This window comes from Hemiscyllium ocellatum, chromosome 11 (genome assembly GCF_020745735.1).
Source record: "Hemiscyllium ocellatum isolate sHemOce1 chromosome 11, sHemOce1.pat.X.cur, whole genome shotgun sequence".
Lineage (NCBI taxonomy): Eukaryota > Metazoa > Chordata > Chondrichthyes > Orectolobiformes > Hemiscylliidae > Hemiscyllium > Hemiscyllium ocellatum.
Window position 1 is genome coordinate 50325464 of NC_083411.1, and position 21488 is coordinate 50346951.

The 21488-nt window shown below is 41.7% G+C and overlaps 1 pseudogene; it reads left to right on the forward strand.

The window, feature by feature from the left end:
• LOC132819978 (sodium- and chloride-dependent neutral and basic amino acid transporter B(0+)-like) overlaps nucleotides 1–21488 on the forward strand; it is a 56307-nt pseudogene that overhangs the window by 20909 nt on the left and 13910 nt on the right.

Sequence of the window (21488 nt, forward strand, 5' to 3'; positions counted from 1 at the left end):
GAATGGGACTGAGACCTGAGGAAACAAATCATTAGGTGAAAACACTAAAATGCCTGGTAATGCTCAACAGCTTGTGAAGCCCCTGTCAAGACAAACCGAGCTAATCTTTCACTTCCATGGACTTTCATCTGACGAGAGAAATAAATAACAGTTTAAGAGGTTTCTTAAGACGATGGACATGGGGAATATGGTTCGGTGAATAAAGGAGATTCCTCGTGATAGGTTGGAGGACAACAGAGGTTAACTAACCAACAAAGCTCTGACCTTCATCCCGTTGTATTGTTTGGATAGGTTCCAAAACAAAGAGCCATATGTAATTTTAAGGCTGTTAGAAGAATCCCACAACATGTCATTCCAGTGTAACGTGCCTTTAGTAGTTATTAATGTTGAAGGAATATGTTGTAACAGCTGTGTAGCAGTTTATGTGGGATGGAATCTGTTAGTGACATGAGCAGCCTGTGCTAAGGTGAGATTTAATGCGAATCAGGTGAGAAATCTCATAAGTCCCAACTTGACGTCAGGAACAACTTGCTGTGTCTTTTATGTACCTACCCAGTGAGGAGGTGAGCTTCCTGGGTAAGAATTTACCTTTAACTGATTCTTTTCATTGTGTAATTTCTGTTATTATGTCTGAAGACCTGTGTCCCCTTAAGAAGGGTTCGAGATCGGTCAAAGGAATCGACAAATGCGGTCTATTCAAAAAACAAGGGTCATTAGTTTATTCAGTTAAGGTACCTTGATGCAATTCTATCCAGCAACACAGAGATTGAAGCTTCTGTGTTCTGGGAAAAGTTGCGCAATTACATTTGAAAATTACACATTATTTACGTGTTTTTAAAGAAATAGTACAGTCTTAATTACAAGAAAGACCAATCACATATGATTTACAGCGAATTAATCTAATGATATTTTTGGGAAAGGGTTCTTAACTACAAAAAAATGTCCAATCAATTGTAATATGGTGATATGATTGAAGACAGGCTAATCCAATGGTATTTCCTTTAGAAGGATATCTAATTTACGTAAATTGTCATGCCATGTATTAGTTCAACGTTTGTTCAAATGGTCAATTAATGTATCAGTGTTTATCTTATGAAAACTCTATTGTCCTCATCTTTCAACTGCAAGTTAATTCTGCAAATCAGCAGTATGTTCAGCAGTATGATTCACAGGCCATTTTATAGTATTCTTTTAAATCGAGAAACCATTTTGTTGTCAAAAAAATCTTCATATTTTGTTGCCTAAATTCAAATTTTAGATCCTCATGTCTATAGGTTTAGCAGTGTTTAAATAAGCACATTATAACAAGGTATCACAAAACAAAGTCTCAACATGCAAACCCTGTGAACTAGATGAAAACGCAATCCTTGCGTACATCTTCCATGTTACTTCCTCTTCAGTTTGTCATCTGTTCCCTTCGATGCATTGATGAGAATCCATTTAATTTGCCATTTGGTTGGATAATATTGTCTTTATTCCAAGGTGAATGATGTATAAAAGTAGGCAAAACTTGCTACAAAGGTACAGCAGCTACTGTTTTGGTCTCCTTAGTTAGGGGTATATTTGTATTGGAGAAAGTTCAGTGAACCTTTGTATTAATTCTTTTGAAAATATAAGTTTGAGCCTGTACTCACAGGAATTTAGGAGACCGAGAAATGATCTTCAAAGATTTCGAATGGTCTTAGAAAGCTTGACCTTCTCAGAGAATCTCGAACAGGGAGCACAGTTACAAAATAAGGTTCTCCAAATGAGGTAGAGATGAAGTGGAATTTTTAATCTTTCACATACTCTTCCTCCGAAAGCAGTAGAGGTCAGTTCATTGAATATATGCAAGGCAGAGTTTGACAAATTGTTGATGTACAAGAGAGTCAAAGGTTCTGGAGAGGGCAAGTGTCAGGGTGATCAGGCAGAATCTTATTGCATGGTGGGGCCACATGGCCTTGTACTGCTTCAAGATTTTATTTTCTTCTGTTGTACCAGTAATACAGGAAAATCTAACAAGGTGCTCTCCATGCTCAGGTGGTTTATTTCACTGCGACATTCCCTTACGTGGTTCTGACCATACTCCTGATCCGAGGGGTTACCCTGGAGGAGCTTCTAAAGGAATTGAATTCTACATCGGAAGCCAGTCAGACTTCTCCAGACTGGCTGATGCTGAGGTAAATACAGCAATATGAATGATTGAGTCTCATTAGTATTTTTAGTTGAATTGATTCGTGCCTCAGCACATTACTTTGTTAGCTTGTCATCATTGATTTAAACTGAAAATGTGTTGCTGGGAAAGGCAGCAGGTCAGGCAGCATCCAAGGAGCAGGAGAATCGACATTCCTGAAGAAGGGCTCATGCCCGAATCGTCAATTCTCCTGCTCGTTGGATGCTGCCTGACCTGCTGCACTTTTCCAGCAACACATTTTCAGCTCTGATCTGCAGCATCTGCAGTCCTCACTTTCATCATTGATTTAAAATCAGTGTATGCTTTTGAGTCCTTAATTCAATTCTTGGAAATTTTTAACAAAGCTTGTGATGAATTCAAAGAGTCAGTTTAAGGTCTATATCATCCTGCCATTAACAGGAAAGAAGGTCAGGGCATCAACTATGATGGACGAGAGGATCGAAATTGATGAGGAATTATGATAGGGATTGGGATGCAATAGAATTCTTCCTTCATACCTCCTCCTTTCTGAAATCTTGGAAATGATTTAGGAGTTTCAGGTGAAATACCTCATTGACCTACAAAGCAAATACTGACCCACATTTTGCTGTATCAGGGCAATAGAAAGAGCCACTCTTGATGAGCCTTGTCCTTATCCATTCTATGTCAATGATATTTGGTGCTGCAAGTATCTGGAAGTGGGAGATGGAAATGAAAGAATATTGTCTAAATCTGAAATCTACATTGGAGTGAACATTGGAAAGCAACTGATTATATCTTGAACCAGTCAGATTATCGTACTTGGAATATAACAATGCAAGTACTGAGACAGAAAAGGAAGTGTAAGTTTGAGTGGGTGACTTCCAAGCTGTGATTCCATTCTTCCAGTAGATAGTTTAAGTGCCAGAAATTGTGACTGGCAGTAAGTAAATGCTTGGCATGTCATTAAAAGGCTATTCAATGTCATGTTTCTTGAAACAAATCTCCGAGGTGATTCAGTCAACAGCATAAGGACAGAAACATCATGGAGCCCAGTGAATGCAAATAGGCAGACTAGGCAATACCACATTTGTGAAGCTGACAGTGTCCTCATGCATACTGGATAATGATGGCTGGAATTTTGTATTCAGTCCAAAGATACAGCAGTCTTTGTGAATAGACAATGGTGAACACTATTTATTGCTTAATTTTTCTGACAGGAATTGGATTTTGATTTCCATTTAAATCATTTAACCATTGTTTACATAATCCTAGAAATTACAGTGTAATTTTACTGGTTCCTGTTGATATTAAGCTACTGTGATATTATTACAATATGAAAGTGATCATTATTTATGGTAAAAGGTGTTCTTTGTTGTTACTTTCACGAAAAGAATAGAATTCACTATGGTCAGTACAATACTGCAAGTGAGTCAGTCACTGAAAACCATGGCTGGTGAAAGAGTATACAGTCACGTCTTCGATAGTGCAATAGTCACGTTCCGTGTGACCCTGCGCTATGCAAGAATCACGCAATACAAGGAGCACTTACAGTGTTGCCGATGTAATCATGTTCTAGCCAACATACTTTTTGAATTTTTGCACTTTAGAAAAGCGTCCCCAATCGTCAATCACGGTACAGGTAATTTGTGTTAATGAAACGTTCATTATACCAGAAAGACCTGTGTCAGATATCCCAGAGGAAATTTAACTGTAAATAATCGACAGTAGTGATGACTGTTCTGTTTAAGAAGAGTTACTGTTGACCAGAGGGAGCTACTTTGCTCAGTTCACCATGGATTAACCACACGAGTTCTCATTATCTTCACATTAATGTCGTTTATCTGTTGTACATGTTTGTGTTTCATTTCCCTCCAGACATCTATTCTATTTTGTATTTACCAGGTCTGGAAAGATGCTGCGACTCAAATTTTCTTTTCTATCTCAGTGGGTTGGGGCACTTTAGTAGCATTGTCGTCTTACAACAAGTTCCACAATAACTGCTACAGAGATACCATCATTGTCTGTGTTGTTAATTGTGCTACAAGTGTGTTTGCTGGATTTGTCATCTTCTCCATCCTGGGACACATGGCTCACATACAAGATAAGCCCATTTCAGAGGTTGCCCAGTCAGGTAAACTAGAGCTGTTAAAATTGTCAAGGGTCAGACAGCTTTAATGTTCTCTCTGAAGTGATTCAACCCAACATTCCAGTGATTCCAGTGTCCAGACACAATAATCAATCCTCAGATCCAAACTGATAGCCAGGCTCTGAAGACACATTGCCATGATGTTTGGTTTATACTGGACAGGGATTGGAGCTGAATAATGCAATGGTATGCCCGGGGTTGAACCCTAGCTCTTAAAAGTGAGCTTTTGAAATAATCACAGAATAGTAAATTTCAAAAGCACTCAGTTAACATTATAATCCGCTGTAAGATTTGCTATTTACCTTAGAATTACATTTCATATGAGCCACATTTTATATTTAAGAAGTAAATTTTGAATGAATTCCATAATATTGTGCTTTTAGGTGAATCAGAGACAGTTTTATTTATTGACGATTAGTTACTGATCATATTATGTGCTCAAATATTCAATTTGACAGTGTGTACATTTTAAAAAATGTTTAATATGAAGAGCAAGAAACATGGAAATGTTCTGTGCTAAGCCACTTGTATCGGTTGATGATGCTGTGATAAGTAATTAATGACCAGGTAAAGTTACAATAAAACACAGTTCACACATTCTGATTACTCCAATAGTCTGAGCACTGAGTGGTTTGACAGCCTGAACTGAGGCAGGTACATAGGAACAGGGGTAGGCCACTCAGTCTGAGTAGTTTGCCTCACTACTCCATGTAATAATGAAGGATCAAACATTTCAATGTTTTTTACTCATTCCATTCCCTGACCTTGTACACCACTGAGAATCAGAAATATAATAATCTCAATCTTAAATCTACTCAAATCTTGACCTCCACAGCCCTCTGTGCTGGACAATTCCAATGTTTCACAACACTCTGAATAAACTAATTTCTTGTCAGCTTGGCCCTCAGTGGCATCCCCTTAGTTTTAAATTATGGCCGCTGGTTTTAGATTCTGCAGACAGAGGAAATATCTTACCTGCAGCTACTCTGTTGTTCTCTTTAACTACGTTGTAAGTTTCATTCTACGAAACTCTAGAGAGTAAGGCGCAGTTTTCCCAATCTTTCTTCATCGGACAGTTCTACCATTCCAGGAGCAAGTCTGCTGAACATTTGTTGCACTCCCTCTATGCAATGACATTTTTCCTGAGAAAAAAATGACCAACTGTGCACAGTTTCCAGGTGTGGCCTAACCAAGCTGCTATACAACTGAAACAAGACTTCACTATCCCTGTACTCAAATCCTCTTGCAATAAAGGATGACATTCCATGAGGCTTCCTAATAGCTTGCTGCACACACATGTTAACCCTTAGTGACTTAGCACCAAGGAGACTGAGGTCTCTTTGTACAACTACACTTTACAATCCCCAACCATTTAAGAAGCACTCTAAATTATCCGTTCAATTATTTCTCCCCATTCTCTACGCTCCAACATTATTCCCTGCTTTAAAATGCCAGTTTCACCAATATATTAGAGAGATTCTTTTTTTGCTTAGATTGCAAATGTCACTCTGAACTCAGTGTTCACTGCTTCTAAATATTATAATTTCTGAATTGAAAGTGATTAATATTACAAATATATAATAACTAATGTTTTTTATTGTAAACACATATCCGCACAACTTTGGTGACATGAATAGTTTTGCAAATGTTGGCTAATATTGGCAACTGTAATAAATTAAATGAAATGAATGTCAACAACAAGTTAATAGCAACATTCATTGTGTCATTTCAATTCTATTCACTGTTCAGGTTTCGGTTTGGTCTTCATTGCCTACCCAGAGGCCCTTGCACAGTTACCGTGGGCACCATTATGGTCTGTTTCATTTTCTTCATGCTGCTCACTCTGGGAGTTGACACACAGTTTGCAGGTTTAGGTAAAAATGGCATTGCATCACTTTAAAAAAATCATTTCTTTTGAAGAAATTATGACAGTGTTGGGCAAAAAAGTGCTGTTGGTGATGTTAGTGGACAAACGCACAACATTTCTTTGTAGCAATTGTTCCCTCATTGTCTGAAAGAAGAATGCAGCTATTTGTCTTAAATGATTAGCACCTGCATCAAAATAAAAATTGGGGAAAGTTGCATCGGCATCCAAATGATTTCACAATATAATTTGCACTAACAGCGATGGTGAGGGAAGGCATCATAGAAGATCAAAATGTGAGTTGGAGTAAATGAGAGAGATGAGGTTCAGTGTTTATTAGTAGTAAGAACGGAGAGTGTATGAGCAAATATTAAAAGAGAAAGACAAACCAGTAGAACTTATTAGCAAAAGCATGCAGCATTCAGAGTTAAGTTGATGAGCTGACAACACAAATAGAGACCAGTCACATCACCTGGTGAAGATTATTGAAATGTGGTTGCAGGAAGATCAGTACTGGGAGTGAAATGTCCTAGGGTAATGAGTATTCCAAAGGGATAGGCAAGTAGGAATAGGAGGTGGAGCTGTTTTATTGGTTAAGGGAGATATCAAGGCGCATTAAGAAAAGATATTGGCACTACGAACCAAGATGTTGAATCAATCTGAGTGGAAATAAAAGGCAAGGAAGAAACCCCTGGTAGGAATAATTTACAGATTCTCAAACAGTACTTCCAAGTAGGGCTTAGTATAAATGAGGCAGTAATGAGGGCTTATGAGCCAGCCACAACAGAAATTATGGGTGATTTGTACATAGATATTGATTGGATTCATCAACTTGGCAAGGGTAGTATTGAAGGAAGATTCATAGAGTGTCTGAGGGATTCTTTCTGATGGCAACGTGTCATGGAACCAACTGGCTGCTTCACATTTGGTATTGTGTAATGAGGAAGGATTGGTAAATGACCATGTAGTTAAGGATCATCTTGGAAGGTGTGATCACAACCTTCTATAGTTTCAAATTCAGATGGCAAGAGTGAAGACAGAGTCATATACAGGAGTTTTAATGTTGGCCAAAAGTCATTATACAGGCCTGAGAAAGCTTGGCCCTGGGGGACTGAGGAAAAATATTAAAGGAGCAGGACATTTGAAAAATGGTGGCAAATGCTCAATGAGTTACTAAATACCTGTCAATTAAAGTATATTCCTGAGAGGAAAAGGAATTATAGAAAGGTAAAAGATAATCCATGGCTTACAAGCAGGTCGAGGATAACATAAAGACAAAAACTAGGGCATATCATACTGCAAATGTTTGAGACACTCTGGAGAATCAGGAGATCAATAAAAGGAAACTAGCAAAAACCATAAGCTCTGACACCAAAGCTTCTATAAGTATATAAAAAGGAAGAGAGTAGTGAAAGTAAATGGTGGCCCTTTAGAGGGTGGAAATGGTGAGGTAATTATGGAAACTCAGAAATGGCAGAGGCACTAAACCAGTATTTTGTGTCTTTTTGCAGTGGAAGATTATAATTTCTTCCCAAAATCTGCAGTTACTATAGAGGAACTTGGTGAAATTACTAGGGAAAAGGTATTAAGTAAACTGATGGGATTAAAGGCAGATTAGTCCCCAGGACCTGATGGCCTGCACCCTAAGGCAGCAGAGATAGTGGATATATTAGTTACTACATTCCAAATTTCCTCGATTCTGGAAAGGTGCCAGTGATTTGAAACACTTTAATGTGAAGCCTGTATTTGAAAAAAGAGATAGGCAAAATGTGGAAAATTGTAGATCAATTAGTTTGACCTCAGTCATGAGGAAGTTGCTGGAGTCAATAATAAGGGAGAGAAGTGACCACTTGGAACAACAAAGCTCAATTCCCCAGTGGCAGCATGGTTTCATACAGGACAAGTTGAACTTGACAAAATTGTTGGAATTTCTGAGGATGTAACTATCAAGTTGGATAATGGGGACACAGTGGATGTGTTATATCTAGACCTCTAGAAGACATTGATAAGGTGCTGCATTAAGACTGATACAAAAGGTTAGACCGGAGGGTGTTTGGGGTAGAGTATTGGTTCGGATAGAGGATTGGTTGACTGACAGAAAGCAGAGGGGTGGGATAAATGGGTCCTTCTGGCGAACTGTAACTATTGGGGTAGCACAGGGATCAATCCTCTGACATCAATTGTTGACAATCTATATCAATGAGCTGCCGGGAGGGACAGAATGCAACAAAACAAAATTCACAGCTAGAGAATGAACTAGAATCTGGCAGATGTAATTTAACGTGGATAGGTACGAGGTTACATATTTTGGCAAGAATAATGAAAGAGCAAATTATTAATTAAATCAGAAGCAGATTCAAAGTGCCTCAGTGTAGAGGGATCTGGGTGTCCTTGTGTATGAATCACAGAAAGTGGGTATGTAGGGGCTGCATATAATAAGAAAGGCAAGTGGAATCTTGGCATTTATTGCAAAAGAACTGGTTTATAAAAGTAATGTTGTCACAATTGTATGAGATGATGTTGAGACCATACTTGGAGTATTGTATCCAGTTCTGGTTTCTTTACTTGAGGAAGGATGTGGTGGCATTAAAGCAGTTCCGAGGAGGTTCTCCAGATTGATTCAAGGGATAAAAGGGCTGTCATATGAGGAACAATTGAATACGTTGGACTTGTACTCGCTGGAGATCAGAAGAATGAGGGATGATCTGATTGACACACATAAAATGCTCAAGGGGATTGATAAGGTAGATGTGGAACAGATATTCCTCCTTGTCGGACAGTCTTGAACAAGAGGTCATAGATATAGCCTGAGAGGAAGTAGGTTCAAAACTGGGGTGAGGAGAAACTATTTCTCTGACAGGGTTGTGAATCTGTGGATCTCACTGCCCCAGAGTGCAGAAGAGGCAGAATCAATCAACAAATTCAAGAAAGAAATAGATATGTTTTGATGAAAAATGGGACAAAGGGCTGTGGGAAACAGGCAGGAATTGCGACCACAATAAGAACAGCCATGAATGTGACAAATGGTAGAGTGGGTTTGAAGGGCTGAATTGTCCACTCGCTCCTAATTTCTATGTTCCTCTGCCCAATAGCTATTGTGGTGATTTTCAATCTCAGATGTTAATGTTCTATATCTTTTCTTTGCTCTCATGCCTAGAATTTATCTTTCGTTGAGACAGATCTTGCTGTTCAAGAGATGGGGATTTTTATTTACCTGCCTTACAGGGAGCAGGATGGTCAGCAAACTTATTCACTCATGTTGAAACTCACTCATGTTGAAACTCACTCATGTTGAAACACCCTACGTGATATTTGAGGATAACGATGATGCAGTTTTCCTCTGCATCAGAGCAACAGGAAAAATACAACTGGGGGAAAAATACATATCTCAGAGCCAGAAAATGGATGCAGAAACCTTTTACTCCAGGGCTTTGGTGTGTCCAGTGGTGTTTTGTCCTGTCATTGTGCAAGTTATTAATTAATGTCTTCATTTGACATTTTCTTCCATCAGAAACAGTTATGACAGCCCTGCAAGACCAGTTCCCTACATTGGTCCAATCAAAGCGCCTTCTTCTGACAGCTGGTGTTTGTTCGTTATTTTATCTGCTTGGCCTTCTATGTGTGACACAGGTAGGTTGTATTAAGTGATATCAGCTGTTTTCACATGTACTCAGTAACTGTAAAAGGTGATCAAATTCACAGGATGAAAAAATAAAGAAGGCATTAGTGTTCTGGTCCTTTCTTTTTGCAGTTGTTTAATGTTGTGCAGTGATCATGTCATATTGATATCTTGCTGTGATTCTGAGTTTATTCTCAGATAATCCACTCTTACAATAGGACTGGGAAACAGGACCACGGTTCAGTTTATTATGTCATAAAATTGCTCAGCAGACACATTCGTTATCGCGGTTAGTTGTTACAGGGAAGCATAGCTGCTCTCCCTTCGCAATATGTACTGCACACTGAACAAGTCTATAGCTGTCAGTGACATGTATTATATCAAGGTTATATGCTCATCAGCATGTTCTTCTTAAAATGATATTACTATATTCCTATAACATACATGAATGAAAATAAATATATCTCAGACTGGTTGTGAGAACTATCACTCCAAAAATAGGTCACTGTGCTTAGGAGTTTAAGAATTGAACTGTTTAAGACTTTAAGTGGTTGTATAATGAATCAATAATTTAATAATCCTTCCAGATCTCATGATCTTCTTTCTGTCCTGTGATCTAGATTTATCAACTGACTGTTCTTGGCTCACTGATATTTTGGTGACTTTCCTTTTGTTAAAGAGGAGATTATTTTCATGGTTGCGTTCAACATTTTCATTCCCTGAGTTTACCTCTGGTGGTGTTCTGTGCACAGTCAGAATGCTCAATGTTAGAATGTTGTACAATTCCCCAAATTATTTTCTATTCCTCTTTCTCATTGTTCCATTAGATATTGTGACTCCTTGGGTTTAAGGCTCACTGCACTTTCTGAGTACTTCTGTGGGTGACCATGTTCCCTGGATGGGATGTATGATTCAAACCTTTTACCACTCTCACAAACTAGATAATTCCACACCCAGATGTCAAATGAGTGCTGTTTTTATTCTGCCTGAATGTTCAAGATGTTTATCCCATATTTACAGGAAATTGGACTGTTCATGACTTGGCAAATGTGTCCTGACTTGCTTTTTAATGTGATTGTTGCTGGTAATAGAAAGCCCATACCTAGACGTATTGTTATGAAGTGTGACATGGCAATATGGAGATGGTGTCCAGTTGCTCATTTCATGACGGATGGCTGAATAGTATGAACCATTTCATTCAGCAAAAATATTGGGTCTGGGATAATGTGGTGAGGCTGTCACATGATTTAGACCCCATGTAGTACACATCCAAGGTATCCTAGGTCCATAAGATATTTATCAGTGCAGTATGATCCAATTTCAGATATTTTCTCCAGGTACACAATGCACTTTATACTTATGGTGATTACCATGGGTGTAGTTGAGTAATCCTTCCAATGTCTGGTGGTTGGAAAATTGGAATATTACTCAGTGACTTGGGGAAAATTGTCACCGTGGATGGTAAGTAAATCTGTTACAAGCTTCAACCAAAGATATATTGGAATCTTGTGAGGGTAGAGAAAATTTTTTTCTGTTGATGTGGTGGCTGACTTTGACATGCCTGATACACCCTCACAGTCTTGTCGATTTTTCTGTTGTGAACTGAGCAATACACAGTGAGCTGTACAGGGGCCTTTTTCACCCTATGCCCATATGCCCCTGGTATAATGAGGCAATAGAGTTTACTAAAGAGCTTCAGCTACAAGCATCTGTTTATGTTTGAAAAGCATGCCTCTTGAGGGTCCCTGGCTCATCCTTGTCTGGCTAAATCCCTTGGAGCACATCTGGCACGTTTTGTATCCCATCAGGCCGGACTTTGATAATAACTTTCCAAATGCCCTCAGTTGTGAATCATTCATTGTCTTTTTTCTTACTGTTGACCAATATTCATCTGGATTGATATTGATGATGTTTTCTTATGTAATCTTTTTGTAAGTGCAGCCAAACAGCCATTGTCTAATTTGGCGTTGGTACACCTCTCATTGTGTCTGAAGTAGCCCAGATTGTAACAAATATCAAAATTATATCCCTGAACTTTTATGAGACATTGTAATCTTGACGGTGCACTTTTCAGTGGTTTATGTCAAATCATTTTCAATGTTTTGTTCCTACAATGAATCATTTACTAAACTGGTACATATGGAAATTTGTGATAGTGCATATCAGAAGAAATGTTTTCTGTCCTATGTTCAAACAGTTAGATTGTTATTATGATAGAATATTGGATCCAAAAGCAATGAATTTACCATTATGTATGCCCCAACACTGTTTTGACAAGGTCAGGCCCAGTGGGAGGGATGACATGGATGAGGTGCTCAGGCCCGAAAAATATTGAACTTGATATCGAGTCCTGACAACTGCAGGGACCCCAAATGGAAATGGGATGCTGACCAGAGTTTCCAGATGACCTTGGGCTCCTTTCATCACAGCTAACCCATTTTCACTCACTAATGGTCCCCATAAGCAACTTTTCTTTCGCCCAGGCTCAACAGTATCCATTCCTTTGTCTGCCCAACAAGTGTTCTCTCTTTGTGTGGGCTCCATCTCCACCTGTTGTTCACTCCGTTCTCCCAATCCTTGTCTTCAGTGTATATCCCATCTTTTCCTAGCAACAATGAGTTCTGAAGAAGGATCACTGGTCCTGAAATGTTGACTCTGCTTTCTCTCCACAGAAGCTGTCTGACCTGCTGAGTTTCTCTGGCAAATTTTGTTCTTGTTTCAGATTTCCAGCATCCACATTCCTTTGCTTTTAGAATTCCGCAGGTGGCAGAACAGCCTGATCCCTATGCCCTTAACTTCCAGATACATGTACCTGTGAATGCTCCTGCATGGCTGTATGTGGAATACTCTCTGCTTCCCACCAGCTCCACCACCATTGTCACTGTTGGTGCACCCAAGTGCTTCTCTCTGAGAGAAATTATGTTTGAGACACGGAATTGTTCATTCACTTTTAATCTGTAGCAAAAGCTTCCCTTCATTGCCAAGCCTTCAAATGAGGCCTTGTGCAATCATATTCTTCAATTTCTGTTTCTGTTGGGTATAATTGCGTTGTGCAGGAAGAGATCTTGAACCCTTCCCATTATAGTGCACATTCTCTGCTAGCCCTCTGTATGAGCCAGTTAAGAGAAAGATGCGGCCGTTAATGTTTCCTTTGATTTGTTCACATTCTACCCTCCTCCTCTACATTATATACCCTCCCCACCTCTCCTAGCCTTCTCCCTTTTCACCGATGTTCCTTCTGTTTCTCTTCAGTCTCCTCCTGTGATGATCAGCTCCTCCACTATCCCCTATGATATTCCTGCTTATCCACCACCACCACACTGTTTTCTTTTGGCTCAGTTGGCTGGATGGTTGGTTTTAAAGAGAGTGATGCTGGAAAAGCACAGCCGGTCAGGCAGCATCTGAGGAGCAGGAGAGTTGATGTTTCGACCATAAGCTCTTTAACAGGAAGATGATTCCAGCACCACACGTTTTGACTCTGATTTCCAGTATCTGTAGTCCTCACTTTCTCCTGGATGGCTGATTTACAATGGGGGGGGGGGGGGGGGGGGGAGGGGGGGGCACCAACAACACAGGTTCACCTTCTGCATTGACTGAGGTTACCAACAAACAATAAAAATGTGAATTAAGAAGATTGATAATCCAACCATCAATAAATCGTTTTGGAGGTTTGACAACTCATTCTGACCTGGTGATTGTATACCGATTTGAAGAGAAGTGTGTTATTTTCAGTTGCTCTTGACGGTAACTTAGTTGCCTTGATGTTAGATGCTGCAACTCAGCATCATGTCATGATCATCGGCATCAGAATTTTCTCCCTCACTGTCGGCAAACATGCTTAGCTTAGCCTAGCCTTAGGGGAGACAATGGCCTACTGATATTATCGGCAGACTGTTAATCCAGAGATCCAGGGAATGTTTTGGGAATCCAGGTTTGAATCCTGCCACAGCAGATGGTATAATTTGAATTCAATAGACTCTGGAATTAAGAGTCTAATGAATTCAAATGAATCCATTGTTGATTGTTAGAAACACCCCTTTGGTTCACTAATGTCCTTTACGGAAGGAAACTTCAATTATTACTTGGTCGGGCCGACATGAGAAAGTGAGGACTTCAGATGCTGGAGATTAGAGTCAAAAAGTGTGGCGCTGGAAAAGCACGGCTGGTCAGACAGCATCTGAGGAGCAGTAGAGTCGATGTTTTGAGCTTAAGCCCTTAATCAGAAATGAAGAGCTTGTGCTCAAAACGTCAACTCTCTCTTTTCGCAGCAGAGAGCGGCGGGAGCTGGGCGAAAGTTCAGGCGGAGCGCAAAGTCGGTCGGGAAGGTAAGTGATTTGCTATTAGAGTGGGTGTGTTAAGAACCTAAATTAAGAGTCCACAGGCTTGCTACAAAACAAGGGTCTAAGGAAGTTTTTAATCGAAGAGTGAGGCTTCAGCTCAGGAGTCTTTGAAAAGGAGGTTGAGTGAAGTGATTACGCCACAGTTGAAGAGGGTGAAGACATGACTGCCCAGCTGGTTCAGTGCGCTATGTGCTTGATGTGGGAGGTCAACGACTCTGGTGTGTCTGACTCGTACATGTGCGGAAAGTGTGTGCACATTCAGCTATTGACCGAGCATATTGCAGCGCTGATGAAAGAACTCGAGGACCTTAGGCTCATCCGAGGGAATGAGATCTTTCTGGACAAGACCTTCAGCGAGGTTATTACACCAATCATGCCAGAAGAGAGCAGAAGAGAGCAGACGATGAGGAAGGCGGAGAGGAGACATGTGCAAGAGACCCCGGGAGAAGTACCTGTCAGGAACAAGTTGAAGCTGTTGGAAACAGTGGAGACTGATGACACTGCCAGTCCGCGAGGCGGCCTGGTCTGTCAATCAAAAGTTGGCGCAGAGGCAGAGCGGAAGAGTCGGACATCGCATAGAGCCGTGGTAATAGGGGACTCCATCGTGAGAGGAACTGACCGGGGTTTTTGTGGCAGCAGACGGGATTTAAAGATGGTGTGTTGTCTTCCTGGTGCCAGGGTGAAAGACATCGCGGACAGAGTGCAGGAAATCATCAAGGACGAGGGTGAAGAGCCAGAGGTGGTGGTACATGTCGGCACAAATGATGTCGGGAAGAAGAGGATGAACATACTACAGCGGGACTTTGGAGAACGAGGAAGAAGGCTGAAAAGCAGGACGTCCAAGGTGGTTATCTCTGGTTTGCTTCCAGTTCCTCGGCTGGTGAGGCCAGAAACAGGGAGATAATGGACTTGAATGTATGGTTGGGGGACTGGTGCAGGAAGCAAGGATTTAAGTTCTTGAATCACTGGGGTACATTTTGTGGCAAACATAAATTCTACAAGAGAGACGGTTTGCACCTTAACAGGTTAGGGATCAGCATTCTGGCAGGCAGGTTTTCTACTGCAACACCGCTACATTTAAACTAAGTAGCGGGGGGGAGGGGACAAACTGGATGTACAAAAAGGAAGTTGAAGGAAAAGTTAGAACAAGAGAAGTCAAGAAAGACAACTGTATCAATGAGGCAGAAAATTCAAAAAGGGATCATGCTGTAAGGTTGAGTGGAATAGGGGTTGATGTGAAGGGTGAGAGCAGTAACAAATTAAAAATGCTGTATATGAACGCACGAAGCATTAGAAATAAGATGGATGAGCTTGAGGCTCTTTTGGAAATTGGCAGATACGATATTGTGGGGATAACTGAGACGTGGCTTCAAGTGGACAGGGCCTGGGAAATGAATATTCAAGGCTACACGTGCTATCGTAAGGACAGACTGACGGGCAGAGGGGGTGGAGTGGCCTTGTTGGAAAGGGACGATATTCAGTCCCTTGCGCGGGGGGACCTAGAGTCAGGGGATGTAGAGTCAGTGTGGATAGAGCTGCGAAATACTAAGGGTAAAACGACCCTCTTGGGAGTCATCTACAGGCCCCCAAACAGTAGTCTGGATGTCGGATGTAAGTTGAATCAGGAGCTGAAATTGACCTGTGGTAAAGATGTTACTACAGTTGTTATGGGGAATGTTAACATGCAGGTAGACTGGGAGAATCAGGATGGTATTGGACCTCAAGAAAGAGACTTTATGGAGTGCTTCAGAGATGGATTCTTAGAGCAGCTGGTGCTGGAGCCGACCAGGGAGAAGGCAATTCTGGATCTAGTATTGTGTAATTAACCAGAATTGGTCAGAGACCTCGAAGTGAAGGAGCCATTGGGAAGTAGTGACCATAATACATTAAGTTTCAATCTGCAATTTGAGAGGGAGAGGGTACAGTCGGAAGTGACAGTACTTCTGTTGAATAAAGGGAACTATGGAGCTATGAGGGAAGAGCTGGCCAAAGTTCAATGGTGCAATACCTTAGCAGGGATGACCGTGGTGGAACAATGGCAGATATTTCTGTGTATAATGCAGAAGTTGCAGGATCAGTTCATTCCTAAAAGGAAGAAAGATCCCAGGAGGAGGCATGGGTGGCCGTGGCTGACGAGGGAAGTTAAGAAACATATAAAGTTAAAAGAGAAAAAGTATAACATAGCAAAGATAAGTGGGAAAACAGAGGACTGGGAAGCTTTTAAAGAACAACAGAGGATTACTAAGAAGGAAATACGCAGAGGAAAAATGAGATGCGAAGATAAACTGGCCAATAATATAAAGGAGGATAGTAAAAGCTTTTTCAAGTATGTGCAAGGCAAAAAAATGGTTAGGACTAAAATTGGGCCCTTGAAGACAGAAACAGGGGAATATATTACAGGGAACAAAGAAATGGCAGAAGAATTAAATGGGTACTTCAGATCTGTGTTCACTGGGGAAGACACAAGACTGGGGAAGACCTTGAGGTAGCAGTGGCCGAAGGACCTGAACTTAAGGGAATCTGTATTTGCCAGGATTTGGTGTTGGAGAGACTGTTAGGTCTGAAGGTTGATAAGTCCCGGGGCCTGATGGTCTACATCCCAGGGTACTGAAGGAGGTGGCTGGGGAAATCGTGGATGCGTTGGTGATTATTTTCCAGAATTCGATAGATTCGGGATCGGTACCTGAGGATTGGAGACTGGCTAATGTTATACCACTTTTTAAGAAAGGTGGGAGAGAGAAAGCAGGAAATTATAGACCAGTTAGTCTGACCTCAGTGGTGGGAAAGATGCTGGAGTCTATTATAAAGGATGAGATTACGGCACATCTGGATAGTAGTAACAGGATAGGACAGAGTCAGCATGGATTTATGAAGGGGAAATCGTGCTTGACTAATCTTCTGGAGTTTTTTGAGGATGTAACTCTGAAGATGGATAAGGGAGATCCAGTAGATGTAATGTACCTGGACTTTCAGAAAGCTTTTGATAAAGTTCCACATAGGAGGTTAGTGAGTAAACTTAGGGCGCATGGTATTGGGGGCAAAGTACTAGATTGGATTGAAAATTGGTTGGCTGATAGGAAACAAAGGGTAGTGATAAACGGCTCCATTTCGGAATGGCAGGCAGTGACCAGTGGGGTACCGCAAGGATCCGTGTGGGACCGCAGCTTTTTACAATATATGTTAATGATATAGAAGATGGCATCAGCGATAACATTAGCAAATTTGCTGATGATACAAAGCTGGGTGGCAGGGTGAAATGTGATGAGGATGTTAGGAGATTACAGGGTGACCTGGACAAGTTAGGTGAGTGGGCAGATGCATGGCAGATGCAGTTTAATGTGGATAAATGTATGGTTATCCACTTTGGTGGCAAGAACAGGAAGGCAGATTACTACCTCAATGGAATTAATTTAGGTAAAGGGGCAGTACAGAGAGATCTGGGTGTTCTTGTACACCAGTCAATGAAGGCAAGCATGCAGGTACAGCAGGTAGTGAAGAAAGCTAATAGCATGCTGGCCTTCATAACAAGAGGGATTGAGTACAGAAGCAAAGAGGTGCTTCTGCAGCTGTACAGGGCCCTGGTGAGACCACACCTGGAGTACTGTGTGCAGTTCTGGTCGCCAAATTTGAGGAAAGACATTCTGGCTATTGAGGGAGTGCAGCGTAGGTTCACAAGGTCAATTCCTGGAATGGAGGGATTACCTTACACTGAAAGACTGAAGCGACTGGGCTTGTATACCCTTGAGTTTAGAAGACTGAGAGGGCATATGATTGAGACGTATAAGATTATGAAAGGATTGGACACTCTGGCAGCAGGAAACATGTTTCCGCTGATGGGTGAGTGCCGAACCAGAGGACACAGCTTAAAAATACGGGGTAGACCATTTAGGACAGAGATGAGGAGAAACTTCTTCACCCAGAGAGTGGTGGCTGTGTGGAATGCTCTACCCAAGAGGGCAGTGGAGGCACAGTCTCTGGATTCATTTAAGAAAGAGTTGGATAGAGCTCTCAAAGATAGTGGAATCAAGGGTTATGGAGATAAGGCAGGAAGCGGATACTGATTAGGAATGATCAGCCATGATCATATTGAATGGCGGTGCAGGCTCGAAGGGCTGAATGGCCTACTCCTGCACCTATTGTCTATTGTCTCCTGCTCCTTGGATGCTGCCTGACCAGCTGTGCTTTTCCAGCACCACACCTTTTGACTCTATGACTGGGTTAGAAAATATAAATCTTTTATTCAAAAAGAAAGAAATACAGAGCAGTTAACTTACTATCTATCATAATTAAAATGTTAGCAAATATTATTAAGGAATTTGTGGCATGACAATGTAGGTTTTGAAGTAGTCAAATAGAGCCAGTACGGTCTTGTGAAGGGAGAGAACATATTTCACCAATTTGTTAGAATTATTTCAGAAATAATATGAGTGTTTGGATAATGGGGAAATGGTGGATGTACTTTTTCTTATATTTCCAGAGGCTTTTGATAAAGTGTCACATTAATATTTATTGTAGAACATAGGAGCTCATGGTACAGGGGTTAGCATATTGACATGGACAGAAAATTAGCTGGCTAATAGTAAACAGAGGGTCAGCACAAATGTGTTTTTTTTTCAGGTTCTCATGCTGTAACAAGTGGCGTGCCTCAGGGTCAATTCTGGCATTTGAATGATTTACAATTTACATCAATGACATAGATGAAGCAGTAGAAGACACAGTTACCAAAGTTGCTGATGACATAAAATTGGAAAGTAATTTTCAAGGAAGACATAAGGGGGCTATAAAAAGAGAAAGATGGTTTAAGTCGGTGGGCAAAGATGTAGCAAATGGAGTATAATGTAGGAAAACATGAAGTGTTTCCCTTTTAGCAGGAAGAATAAAAATAAAACATCATATCAAAATGATTAGAGATTGCAGAACTCTGAGAGACAGAAGGATGCGTGACAATCAAAAGTTACTGTGCAGATGCAGCATATAGAGTCATAGAGATGTATAGCATGGAAACAGAACCTTTAGTCCAATCTGTCCATGCTGACCAGATATCCCAACCCACTCTAGTCCAACCTGCCAGCACCCAGCCCATATCCCTCCAAACCCTTCCTTTCATATACCCATCCAATTGCCTTCTGAATGTTGCAATTGTACCAGCCTCCACCACTTCCTCTGGTAGCTCATTCCATACACGTACTACCCTCTGTGTGGAAAAAGTTGCCCCTTAGGTCTCTATTATATCTTTCCCCTCTCACCCTAAACCTAGGCCCTCCAGTTCTGGACTCCCTGACCCCAGGGAACTTTGTCTATTTATCCTATCTATGCCCCTCATAATTTTGTACACCTCTATAAGATCACCCCTCAGCCTCCGATGTGCCAAGGAAAATAGCCCCAGCCTGTTCAACCTCTCCCTATAGCTCAAATCCTCCAACCCTGGCAACATCCTTGTAAATCTTTTCTGAACCCTTTCATATTTCACAACGATGGCACAGTGGTTAGCACTGCTGCCTCACAGCGCCAGAGACCCGGGTTCAATTCCCGCCTCAGGTGACTCTCTGTGTGGAGTTTGCACATTCTCCCCGTGTCTGTGTGGGTTTCCTCCGGTGCGCCGGTTTCCTCCCACAATCCAAAAATGTGCAAGTTAGGTGAATTGGCCAAGTTAAATTGCCCATAGTGTTAGATGAAGGGGTAAATGTAGGGGAATGGGTCTGAGTGGGTTGCGCTTTGGCGGATCGGTGTGGACTTGTTGGGCCGAAGGGCTTGTTTCCACACTGTAAATAAGCTAATCTAATCTTTCCAATAGGAAGGAGACTAGAATTGCACACAATATTTCAACAGTGGTCTAACCAATGTCCTGTACAGCCGCATCATGACCTTCTAACTCCTGTACTCAATACTCTAACCAATAAAGGAAAGCATACCAAATGCCTTCTTCACGATCCTATCTACCAGCGATTCCACTCCAAGGTCTCTTTGTTCAGTAACACTCCCTCCGCCCTGACCATTAAGCATATAAGTCCTAAGATTTGCTTTCCCAAAATGCAGCACCTCGCATTTATCTGAATTAAACTCCATCTGTCACTTCTCAGCCCATTGGCCCATCTGATCAAGATCCTGTTGTAATCTGAGGTAACCTTCTTCGCTGTCCACTACACCTCCAATTTTGGTGTCATCTGCAAATTTACTAACTGTACCTCTTACGCTCACATCCAAATCATTTATATAAATGACAAAAAGTAGAGGACCCAGCAGCAATCCTTGTGGCACTCCACTGGTCACAGGCCTCCAGTCTGAAAAACAACCCTCCAATATATTTAGGGAAAACGAAGAGTGTGCTGCTGGAAAAGCACAGCAGATCAGGCAGAATCCAACGAGCAGGAAAATCAATGTTTTGGTTATGAGACCTTCATCAGGAGTGAGGCTGGTGGCCCAAGAGGGCTGACAGATAAATGAGAGAAGGAGTGGGCTGGGGGTAAGGTGGCTGAGAATGCGATAGGTAGATGAAGTTGGGGGTGAAGGCGATAGGTCAGAGAGGAGGACGGAGTAGATAGGTGGGAAGGAAGATGGACAGGTAGGACAGGTCAAGAGGGTGGTGTCCAGTTGGAAAGTTGCATCTGGGATAAGGTGGGGGGAGGGAAAATGAGGAAACTGGTGAAATCCACATTGATCCTATGTGGTTGGAGGGTCCCAATGTGGAAGATGAGGCATTCTTCCTCCAGGCATCGGGTGGTTAGGGTTTGGCGGTGGACGAGGCCCAGGCCTTGCATGTCCTTAGTGAATGGGGAGTTAAAGTGTTCGGCAATGGGGCAATGGGACTGTTTGAGCGTGTGTCCTGGAGATGCCCTCTGAAACGTTCTGCAAACTGGAGTTCTGCCTCCCCGATGTAGAGGAGACCACATTGGGAGCAACAGACATAGTAGATGATGTGTGTGGAAGTGCAGATAAATCTCTGACAGATGTGGAAGGCTCCTTTGGGGCCTTGGACGGAGGTAAGTGGGGAGGCTTGGGTGGAGGTTTGCAATTCTTTTGGTGGCAGGGGAAGGTGCCAGGATAGGAGGGTGGGTTGGTGGGGGCATGGACTGAACAAGGGAGTTGCAGAAGGAATGGTCTTTATGGACCATGGATAGAGGTGGGGAGGGAGATATATTACCTAGTGCATTCTCAACTATCCTCCCCCCAGCCTCATCCCTCTCCCATTTATCTCTCAGCCCCCTTGGCCCACAAGCCTCATTCCTGATGAAGGGCTTATGCCCAAAACATCAACTCTCCTGCTCCTCAGATGCTGCCTGACTGGCTGTGTTTTTCCAGCACCGCACTCTTCAACTTTGATCTCCAGCATTTGCAGTCCTCACCTATATATTTGGGAAAGCTAATATAACTTTATCATTTGCTGC